Consider the following 12,460-nt stretch of genomic DNA (forward strand, 5'->3'; position numbering starts at 1 on the left):
AGGCCTACCAGGGGCTGCAGCATGTATTGTGCCTCCCCTGGATAGCCTTCCAAACTGACGCCACAGGTCTGTTCTTACAGCCTGGGTAAGGTGGTGTAATCACCCCTTACTTAGATATAGTATATCTATATCTGCCTCATATATAGACACATAGTAACCTATAAGTCACTCCTATGGCAGGCCTTGACAATCCTGGAGGCAGAGTGCTTGGTTTTTTAGTTTAGAGGGTGCCCTAGCATGAGCTGAGCCCCTCTGCAGCTTTCGGAACCATCTCCTTATAGCTGTTCTATGATATAGCCATTCCATATACTCTTAAGGTGCATTATAATCCTCACGGTTAATGCTAACTTTGGTTTGGCTTTAACAAAACATGTTGTGTAAGGTGTCAAACACTTTGGAATACTACCCCCCCGGCCAGTTCTGGCGGAGGGGTGGCAATCCACCCTTCTAGAGAGAGAAGACATGTAGTTACTGATTTACCTGGTTAAAGTTAAACAGAGCCTCAGCATCACAAAATGGATGCTCCTGCCACAAATACGAGTCTGCCCTCCTGCTGCTGGACAAAACTCCAGCAGTGGAGGCCTGGACAATAGGTTTCCTGTCTAGGGAGGTGCTGACACCTCCCCAGACAGGCTCCTAGTGTATTGGGGCAGAGAGGGCTGCATTCAGTAAATGCTTTCCAAACACTAACCAGCGCTAACCTGCCATCCCAGCAAATCTGAGACCTGTGGCGGACACGATTGGGGCAGGGAGGGCTGCATTCAGTGAATTCTTTCCAGACACTAACCTGCGATCCCAGCAAAGCTGAGACCTGTGGCGGACACGACAGACGTGGGACCGGAACTCCTGGACATCCTGCATTTTGCTACCTTCATCCACTTCCCGAGGTATCCAGAAGTTGTGTATTGATGTGCTTGAAGCCCCCGCCCGAGCACCTTTTGCACCGAAGTTCAGAGGCCCACACTCCACGAGTGTCCCGTGGGCCCGCTTTGTGCATTTCAGCTCAACGCGTCTTCGCGGTTTCTATTCCATTGGCTAGTGAGCCCTCAAGAAGACCAACCTTTAATTTAACTTGCTTTTCTGGTTGCTCCAGGATTGCTCCAACTGCCCTGCAAAGGAGAAGTTCCTCAGACCTTGCTGATCTGCACCAAAGCCAATCTCGACATCCTGCATGGGTTGTGTTTGCCAAGGCTTGTTGGGTCCAATCCAGATACTGATACCGCAGTCAACTAGACCCTTTATGGTACAGCTCGAATCCAGATCCTGGTCATCGTCAACACTTCCTGGACCTCGTGGCTGAAGAGACAATCTTCACCTTTAAATCTGAAATCACCCGACATCTGGTGGCATCTTCCTATCGCCGCCCTGGTCACTGGCTAGTGGCCCAGACTCTGTCTACTCTGCTTTCAGGTGCTTCACATCTCCGATCCACCCTTGGATCCACCCGGACACTTTTCCTCTGGTCGCCTGCAGCACTTCTTCGCTGCTCTCCATTGGAATCGACGACGAAACCCGACACGAAAAGACACCTATGCACCCGGCTTCCCTGGGTGAGGTAACACGAGTACTCCGGTGCTCCCATGGGTATTGACTCTCCAAGTGTCCTAGTCTAAAAGGGTCCATCGCAGTTCACCTCCTTGTACCCTTAATCTTTAAAATTGTAACTTGTTTGATTCCCATAAAAAGTCAATGGTAATGGTTTAGACAATGCACATGTCTCCCGTGTGCCTGCTACATCCTAGCTTTTGGTTGTTCTGAGTAGCCCCAGCAATTCCAAAGGCCCTAGGTCTGCTTTCTAATTCTCACATGGTTCTTATACCACTATTTTAGTATATGGTTTGTGAGGCCCCTAGGGCAAAACGTATACTGTGCAACTTATCGTATGCTAATTAAGTTCCTTGTACTGTACCTTTACCTCTGACCTCATAAAGAGTGCAGAGGGGTGTGTTTATAAAAAATACATATATGTTTGATACCTTGTGTGGTGTGCTTTCATTTGGTACTCAAGAGATTATGGGCTATATGTATCAAGCCAAATTGACTTCGCAAACGCCAAAATTCGCAGAATTTCAGCGTTTACAAATTCAATTTGGCCTAATGGTATGTATCAAGGAAATCTGCTTGCAAAATAAGGAATCGCAAATTTTCGATTCCTCATTTTGCAATTGCGTTAAAGGAATCGCAAATGTTGTGATTCCTTAAATGCAATGTAAGAAGCCAAAAAATTTGCAAATTGGCCTTAAGGAATCACAAATTACCACCAACTTCTAGTTGATGGTAAGTTGCAAATTCCTTGAAAAATGCATATTTTTGCATTTTTCAAAGTGCCATGTGACGCACATATATGCCCTTTGGGCATGTATGTGCGCCACATGTGCGCCCATGCATATTTCAGGGGTGCAACAGGGTGTCCTTTGGACACCCCTGCACCCTTGAAAATATTCTCAATTTACGATTAGCAAATTGCGAATCGCAAATTTCCCATTCATTCCTATGGGCCTCCTGGCCCATAGAAATGAATGGGAAAGTATTCCTTAATTGCGAATTCGCAATTTCCGAATTCGCATTTAAGGAATATCAAGAAATCGCTATAAAATAGTGATTTTCTTGATACATAGCAATTAGCGATTCTGAAATAGCGATTTCTTAAAAATCGCTATTACAGAATCACTAATTGCTTACTTCATACATTTGGCCCTATAAATGGTAAAACAACTTGCTTAACTCGTCTCGAAGTCTTAGCCTGGAGGCTGCTCTCCACAGCTACCACTAGGCTAGCTTTCTATAAGGTTGACTTTATAACCTACCATCAATGAGGGTCGATTAGACTGGTGCAAGGTGCCCACTAGAATAGTGGACATCATATACCAGGCTAACTTCTCACATTGGTGGCAGCGGAAGGATAAGAGCTTGCACTTGTTTTACCAAATAATCTTGAGAATATCATTTGAAAAATCACATTAAGGTACCTGTAGGTATATATAAATCAAGACTAATAGTACATAAGTCCTACTGAACTTAGCAGTTGTAGGTGGTAAGGGCTTAGCACACCCTGACTTAAGTTCTAGAGAGGTTCTAGTAGGTAACAAGTAGTGTAGGTAGGTGCACACACCACACCTCACTATTCATGGCTTTAAGGGCAGGAGCTAGTGCCTATCTGCCAGATGTCAGCAAGGAGCAGACATCTAAATATGACTCATTCACTTTCCAATAATTGAGAGGATTGTGTGCCATAAGAAAATTAAAGCAAGGACAGAGTCCAACCACCCAACACCTCATAGATATCCTGCTGGAGTCAAGCTATCCTGGCTGAAGACGTCTGATAGCCAGAAACCGGTCCCAGGATGCTTGATTCCGGTCCAGGGAAGACCTGGCTTGGCAGTTTGGGCTGGACTGTTCCCATGAGGCACAGGGTCAAGGCTGATTTGCATATGGCCATGTCTGAACTGGGGTGGCTTGGTGAGCAAAATAACGATGGATTAAACCCAGATCTGTGACTGGGGGGGAATGTTTTGCCATTGTTCAACATTCCGTCCATCCTCTTGTGTGTCCAGATGACTTAGCAAAAGCATCAGATCCTGATACCCTAGGTAGTGGGGAGGGGGGCCACCCCTCATCTGAGGAGGATCCAAGTGGGGCACCCCACCAGGACTCTGAGGATGAAGAGGTTGCAGATCAGGAAGTGGTTGATGAACCAGACCTGGGAGACACAGGACTACTTGGAGCTAGAGATGGCCATAGTGGGCCTTCCTTCATTTCGCCAAGTAGGCCTACTGGTGTACCTAGACAGTTTCCAAACACACGCTGTGTTTGGAAACTGCCTACGCTTTTGTTAGGAAAGCGCGGGGAAGACTCTGGCATTTTACTTAAGTATTACTGTTAATCGGAGCCCGTGAAGGGGCTCTGATTAACAGCAATACTTAAACAAATGGCCAGAGTCTACCCCGCCCTCCCTCATAGCCTCAAGACCTGGCCTTGGAGATGATTTCACCAGCGTCATCAGACCAATCAGTACCGGCTTTGTCAATTCTGAACCTCCTAGCATCACATCCCACCTTCCCAGAGATTCCATCACCAGGCACTGAGACGGCAGCATTTGTTAACACAATGTTCTGCATTTTAGGCAGGGCCTTGGACCCATCTGGTATGCTCTTTGGTTCTAGACCACCATTCAGCATGTCCTTGTTCATGAGGATGGTGCCTGTTGAACTCAGACCTCTTGTACTGGTGCCAGTTTCCAAGTTCTCTTCAGTGTACAAGTATGTAGATCAAACATAGACACCATTTCAGGTGCCATTACAGACAGTCCAGGCTCTACCAGAGGCATTCTTAGAGCCAATGGAGCTGCCTCTTCCACATTCAAATCCCTCTCCTCAAAATAGGTCCTGAGAGAGGCACGAAGATTGATTGAAGAGGTGAAGAGGAAGAGTATAGACAGAGGTTGCATTACATATTTTGTTATTGGACGAATCCTGACAAAAATAGTACTATTGGCTAGGTTTCAGCATGTACATTTATCCAAGAAGGGAAAAATAAAGGGAGAGTCAAAAAACACTGAATGGAACAACTTCAGAACCCTCATAAAACTAAGAGGTCGATTTAGAGTTAGACAGCAACCGCAACATAGTGCCCTCTCCGCCAAATTGAAGATCCGCCCAACTCATTCAGAGACCAGTCGACCTTCATTATTTCGACGATGGAGACTACTCCGTCTCAGCTGCCCACATAAACCTCTGATGAACTGACAAAGTGAGTGCTGTTGGAGGTTTGGCCATGAGTCCGCCCAACCAAATTAGAGTGGGCAAACACATTTTTAGATGGATAGTCTGTGCCCGGTAAAACCTGGAGGTAAGGGGCAGTGAAAACTGTAAAATGCTCCCCTCATCATGGGAGAAAACTCCCTTGGAGAGAAGGGCATTGTTTTGTTTACATTTCAAACTAAAATCTCACTTTTGCATTTCGTTAGGTCTATAAAATAAAACTTTGTAAGTTTGTCATGTGACTCCCATATAATGACAGAGCTGACCAACAAACTTACGATGCATTGACAGGAAATGCTGTCAAGGCGGTTCCTGCTAATGGAGGAGATGGCTGCTGTGCCAATGTATATCTCAAAATTTGGCAGACAGAGATGCTTTTATACCAGCATGACCAGTGTGTCAGTGTCCTGGCTGGTAAAAAAATTTGAAAACTCACCTAAAGCCAGTATTTTAACCTTCACCAGTACATACTCTAAACAGTAAATGTAAGAAGAAAGCACTTTAAAATGAGTCCTACTGCTGCGCTAATGACCCCAGATTAGTAGTTAAAGAAATACACAAAGGCCTTGTTAAAAATGAATGCCAACAATTTCATATAGTTTCTACTAAAAAATCATGTCCTGGCCTTTGCAGAATATTAAAACATCAACTGTTGTCCTGTATTTTCCTCTGAGTAAGTTGGAATCCCTAGCAAGATTGAAATATGTTAATTCGGATAGTGTGGTTCTGCCTGGAGTGTTTAAGAAGATTGCGGTTGGTGTGTAAAACATTACGGGATTTGCAATATTCCCTTTACAGTGTGCTGATACTAATGGGAGAACGTTGAGATCGATAAAGGTGCGGAGCTCAAAGGATGCTAGTTTCAGGCACTTGGGGCATGTTGAAAAGAAAAGTTATGGAGCGCCGTGTTAGCCTTCTTGGCTTAATGCCATGCTCCGTCACTTTTGAAACACAGTTCTGTACCATATTTACAATAATACGGTGCAGCCCTGTGTTTCCCCCTGCGCTGGTGCTAATTACAGCTGCCTAGCGCCAACGCAGGCACCCTTTCAGCATAGTGCAAGGGGGCCTGCATTGTGGGAATGATTGTTTACATGCAGGGAGGTGTTCCTTCCTGCAGATAAATAATCTTAAATGGCAAGTTGTAACTTCTATGTGTGCAACTTTGTGCAGCACACATAGAAGTTGCAACTCTTCATTTTTCAAATGATTGTTTATGTGCAGGAAGGGACACCTTCCTGCACATGAACAATCATGCATGGCGTTTTGTTGTTTTTATGTGTGCTGCACAATGCATTTCTCCTCGTTGCGCTATGTTAAGACCAGTTTTTGTGGGGTCTTAATTTTGGGGCTGCTCCATATTTACCCCACCCTTGTAAATATGGGGCTGCATCAAAATCAATGGGTGTTGCGGGGATACGCCCATCGAAATACCATTGCCTACCCCGTTCATGCAAAGTATAACGTGAAAGGGTGCCTTATTTACAAGGCAACTTTAAGGCACATTAAGTAGCTTAATGCAGCCTTGTAAATAAGGTGAAGCCCACATCACTACAGGAAAATTTAAAGAAGAGACATTCCTGTGGCGAAAGAGGCTTCTAAATATGCACACCACAACAAGGTAATGTGCCATTGGGAACTAGAAGGGCACAAGACCCCGGACCGGGTCAAGCACCTCCTAATGTGAGTTGCCCGGGGACCGTTCAAAACAGGAAGGCCAACCTTAATGGAAGAGGATGCCTCACACACATAACAGTATCATGCTTCATCATCTGCATCCTCTCCCCACCCTGGTGAGATGGTGCTACCAGGGAAGACTCAACCTCCACGAAGACTTGTGGTAGGAGGGAGTTTTTACATAAAACTACTGGACAAATAACGGGGTCCAGCTAAGTAAGAAACACCTTCCGATTCCTCAGTTATCACCTTTATTCGTGAGGACCTTAGGTATGTTAAAATTCAATCTAATGACGGGTATCACAGAGCGCCATACCTCACGCCCGTCCTTTACCTCCTTGTAAATATGCCCCAGAGTTGGTTGTGCATGAGACAACTTTGTCAAATTCATCATTGCAATTTCTGTTGCAGCCATATGTTATATACATTATGAAGGCAGTGGTCTGTGTGAGGGACAAAATAAATGGGTTGAGGGTGAGTCCAATGATGTGATTGCTGAGTAGATTGTGAGTAGTGAATGAATGGAATGGTTGTGTAATTCTGTAGTTGAAGAACACGTCACCAGTTTTGTTAGACGTGTTTGTGAAGGATTATGTAGCCACCTAGAATGAGCTAATTAAAGATTAGGAATGAGTGTGGGGATTAGTATAGTGCAAGTCTTTTTTCCATGGTGACTAGTGCAGCTAGGTCCATGGTGGTCATGTGGTCTATGGTTTCTGCTGCCAGACCTAAGGTGAATATGGCGGTTTATGTTACGGTACATTATGTTATGTTATATTATGTTATGTAGGTTTGTAGACCACCCAGGAGGGTATCCTAGCACCGAGCAGGTGTGATACTAGTTACACCGAGGGCCTAGTGGGACTTCTCAAATGCCAGGCCTTTAGCTTCTTGCAGAATTCATTAAGTCAGCATTAGTTCTTTGGATAACATCAGGAGCAGTTTCACAAAGACTGTCAGGTCCAATTGCGGGTTGTTGCTGCTGTAAATGGCGGTGATTTCTTGCCTGAAGAATTGAAAGAGATTGCTGCAGAGTTCCTGCCAGTAGGTGATTGAGTTGGAGTTGACCACTAATGAGGTGAAATCCTTCACAATGCTAACATTTCCTTGCTTCTGTTGGGGCGGGCATTAATACAGTCTACCATGTGGCATGCTGTTGAATCAGTGTTTGACATGGGTGGACTTAATATGATTGTGTGAGATAGTAGTCATGTTTCTTGTTTTTTGTATGCAATCAAGGTAGTGGCTTACATGGTTGGTGAAGCGCAGGGGCTCTGGCACAATATGCCTAGAAGTTGTCATAAGTGCCAAGAAGGGTTTGGCTTGGGTTGCCATCTTTAGCTGGTTTGATCCTTTTATATAGACATGTTGCAGAGGATCGGCTGTTGGTAAATCGTTTTACATGGGCTAGACAAATCAGGCAATCACTAAATGGCAGCTATTGGAGGGACTTCATGGGATAAATGGGTAGGATCAAAATGTTATGGTGGTGGGTCTACCAGAATAGAATGAGGAGGCCAAAGGCTCCTTTTAAAAATGCAAAGAATGGATAAAAAGGCAAATTTCAGCATTTTTTCTACCTTCCTTTAATTTGATATTGATCCAAGTCCATAAAATGTATATATGTAGTTATTACTGTCATTTATACATATTGTATTATTTTATCTGCAAAAACATCTAGCTAAACATCTGTGCTGAAATAATGGGTGCTGCACTTTGTAGTTTAATCCCCCGAAAGAGTACTCAGTGGATCAGGGTTAGAATAAATACGTGCATGCATGCCCCTACAATAATGCATATCATATGAGGGTGATGAAGAGCTGCACCCTCCATCCTAAAAAATAAACTATTTGTTTATTGAATGCATAATAATAATAGTATTCTGTGTACCAATTATAACCAAGCACACTTCCAATGGACCTCAGATGACTTTAAATCTATTGTTTATTATTTAAGAGGGACTATAATAATACATGAAATGTTCTTTTTAACGGCAGACCACACAGCACAATATACAAATAACTAGTAGGTGTTTCAGTTGGTGGATACCAAGTTAGGGAAATTAACATGGTTCTTTTGGTTCTTGCAGTGGTAACATTCTACAGTAATTCAGGCCTAGCCTTGCTTGCTTACTGCCCATTATGTCGGATGGCATGTAGAGCAGAAACAAAGGACATAAACTTCTGTCTTTCGTTGGCACGTTTCTGTACAATGCCCCAGCTGTGGCTTAGGGCCAGATGTAGGTATCCAAATACCGGTCGGAAACGTCAGAAAATACCGATTTTCAGCCGTTTCCGACCGGTATTTGGATATTGAGATGTAGGGGCATGTTAAATTACAGAATCAGTAATTTTACCGAATTTGTAATTTTTCCGATTCGGTAAAGTACCGAATTGGTAAAATTACCGATTCTTTAATTTAACATGTAGGTAGGACTGTAATCAATGCTACAAGGGTTTAAGAATTCGTTATTTACCACCAACTAGAAGTTGGTGGTAAATAATGAAAACCCTTCAAAAAACATTTTTTTTGCTTTAAAAAACGTGCCATGTTGCAGACATACATGCCCTAAGGGATGTGCACCCATGCCCAATTGAGGGGTGCAACAGGGTGTCAAAGTGACACCCTGTTCCCCTTGCAAATTTGGTAATTTTACCGAATCGGTATTTACCGATTCGGTAATTGGCTTTGATTCCTATGGGCCTCAAATCCCATAGGAATCAATGGCAATTACCGAATCGGTAAATACCGATTTGGTAATTACCGCATCATTCTGATTCGGTAATTTCAAAAGTGAAATTACCTACAGCCCATTTACCTACTCTTAAATACCGAATCGGTATGATTCGGTATTTAAGAGTAGGTAAATCGAGATTACCTACATCTGGGCCTTAGTGTCTTTGTTTCTGTTTCCACTGTGAGACAAAATTCTAACAGTCTTTCTGCATTGTTGTTTATTGCTCCACATAATTCCTTTCCCATGGCTTTGTCATGGTAATTGCTCTCATTTGCCACTTTACCATTCAAGTCTCCCATCAAAATGTTCTGGTTGTGGTTCGGCACGGCTCCAAGCTCAGCATACATCTGTTGGATAAGGCTGGCGTGAAGAAGAGGTTCACTACTTATAAAACAGCCTTTAGAGAGGAGAAGGAATGTTGCAAACAATCTGTCAGAGCCTAAAATTTAGCGAGGTCTAGTGAAGGAATGGAACCATACCTTGTCCTCACATATAACGCCCAGGATAGATTTTTAATGACACGTTTTAGGCTCAACATTTTACATTATTTATTAGCTGAACCAGCAGGTTTTATTAATTGTGTAGAGCCAAAGGGTCCCTGCGGCTGCAATCATCGATCTCCGAAGGATACCCTTCATTTTGTATTACTTTGCCCTTTTTACTGTATCTAATGAATTTGTTAAAAATAAATAAATTCAGGCATGCCAAGGTTGCCCTTTTACATTTACAAATGGTTCAAGACTCCTTTACTCTGCTTTCCATCACAAGTTTTTTAAGGCTAGCATTGAAACTAAGAGAGACAAGAGGATCTGTGTAAAGGAGTGGGGGGTAGATAGGGGACTACTGGATCATAATGAACTGTAATGAACACTGTTGTGCCCTTTTAAAAAAAAAATTCTCTGTACAGATGACAAGAATGTGTGTATCATAAAGGAATTAACTTACTTACTTACTTACATCTGTTGGTAGAATATGCCCTTGAATGTTTCTTTTGTATCATTTGTTGCAGTATAGCCCTTACTATTCCTGCATATAAGAGCTAGCCAAATGGAAATAACAACAGAATTCATAAAAAGAAATGCCCATATTCAGAGGAAAACTCTGTATCTGCAATGAGCGTAGGTTATTAGAGACAACACTTACTATGATTATTTCTCCCAAGAATACATTGCAATCACCACAGCTTTATTTTTGTCTATTTTGTAAAGTGCTGCACACAGCCAGAGATCATCTGAAAGTGCTTTGATTAGGGAGACAAGTCTCAGCAGTGGTGCTTGAAGTGGATATTCTTCTGGGCCTTTGTCTGGTTAGCAGTAGGGTCAGGCAGAAGGCTATGGCATCCGAGGTGAGACACATACAGGCATGCGGAAATCCATCTAGAATGTATTTATTCCACAGCAGTTCATTTGCTATTTCTCCCTTACACTCAGGAGCAAGGTGGAAGAGTAATTATCTTACATTTCACTTTCTCTCATACATACGCACACACTTACTTACCACTCACCTCTCTTTCTTTTTCCCTCCCCTCTGCTCTGTGGATTTGTCAACTCTGTGTTTTCTTGTTTTTTTTAGTGCAGGCAGGAGATCCATTTTCCTGTGCCTTCCCCATCTCCAGATATCTGCCCTCCAGAGCTGACCGTGTCAGGTAAGGCGAAGTAGAGAGAATCAAGACGTTCAGGAAAAGAATGTGGCGTATGTCATGTCCGATTTTATTGATTAAGTTACAAGCAGCATCATGTTTCCAGGAGTGGTGCTTTGGCAATTTGTGCTTTACACGGCACGTTCTCACTAAATGGTGTCCTGGTTTTTGAGTAGCGGAACACTGACCTGGAAATGTATGCAATGCTCAGACGTGAGTCCCTTGCTCACTGCACCATCAGGATTCAAGCAAGCCGGGCCGAAGACGGCTGAAATGCCAGAAACCAGTCCCCGGAAGCTTGTTTCCTTCCCAGTGAAAGAATTGGCTTGGTAGTTTGGTTTGCCCTGTTCCCATGATGCACTGGGCCAGGGACAGACTAATTTGCATATATCCAGGTTCTGAGCTGGGATGGTGCAGTGAGCTAAAAAACGGTGTTGGATTAGGCCCTGATCTCTTGACTGGGTGAGAGTATTCTGCTTAATTCAGAAACTCTGTCCATCACCACCCCCTGTTGTTTAATTATTTTGTCCACCATAAGCGTGGAAGGGTATACTCAGACGTGAGTCCCTTGCTCACTGCACCATCAGAATTCAAGCAAGCCGGGCCGAAGACGGCTGAAATGCCAGAAACCGGCCCCCGGAAGCTTGTTTCCGTCCCAGTGAAAGAATTGGCTTGGTAGTTTGGTTTGCCCTGTTCCCATGATGCACTGGGCCAGGGACAGACTAATTTACATATAGCCAGGTTCTGAGCTGGGATGGTGCAGTGAGCTAAAAAACGGTGTTGGATTAAGCCCTGATCTCTTGACTGGGTGAGAGTATTCTGCTTAATTCAGAAACTCTGTCCATCACCACCCCCTGTTGTTTAATTATGAGGAAAAATAAGTGGCAGTCCCCCAAAAATGAGTGCTGGTGAGCCCCACCTGCAACCACTAGCTCAAATTAAGACCTGTATGTATAGAAGCAGTAGGTACCCTTTTCCGAGCTAGGGACATATTTATCAAAAGTTCACATGACATGGGCAGCAAACAAATTTGCTGCGCTGTAGTGCTTGAATGGGCGAGAGATGAAAAGTGGCAAATCTAAGATATGGTGCTCTTCATCTCTCTCCTAGCTCCGGCACACTTGTGGCTGCCTAGCCCCAACGCAGGCACCCTTGCACTATGCTGCAAGACTGCTTGCTTTACAGGCAGGATTGTTTTTGTGTAGGATAAGATACCTTCCTGTACAAAAAAATCCACAGAGCCATATTCTTCTTTTTATGCATGATGCACAAATAGAAAGAGGAAATAACGAGGAGAAATAAACAGATTTCCCCTCATCACACCCCTCTCTGGTAGAACTACCTATTTCATGCAATTCCAGCTTTAAAAACCTTAGTATTTCTGGAATTGCATGAACGCCGATGCTCCATCTTTGGAATGTCTAACGCTAAGAAATGTAACACAACACAAGCTGCAGCATTGCTTTACAAAGTCACACAAGGCCATGCAAAATATACCTTGCGTGCCTTTGTGAACCCCAAACAATCCTTTGTGTTGCCCTGAGTCATCCTGCATGAGGCAAGGATGACGCAAAGACTTAGTAAATCTGCGCCCAATTGTTTTAGCGATGAATACGTATGTTCAGATCCGGTGTAAAAGCAGTGGCT

General features: G+C 43.6%; 1 pseudogene; it reads left to right on the plus strand.

Moving 5' to 3' along the window:
• The window catches only part of LOC147685425 (syntaxin-binding protein 4-like), a 1,115,687-nt pseudogene that overhangs the window by 756,926 nt on the left and 346,301 nt on the right, over window positions 1-12,460 (plus strand).

Source organism: Lissotriton vulgaris, chromosome 10, assembly GCF_964263255.1.
Source record: "Lissotriton vulgaris chromosome 10, aLisVul1.2, whole genome shotgun sequence".
In the NCBI taxonomy this organism is placed as follows: Eukaryota; Metazoa; Chordata; class Amphibia; order Caudata; family Salamandridae; genus Lissotriton; species Lissotriton vulgaris.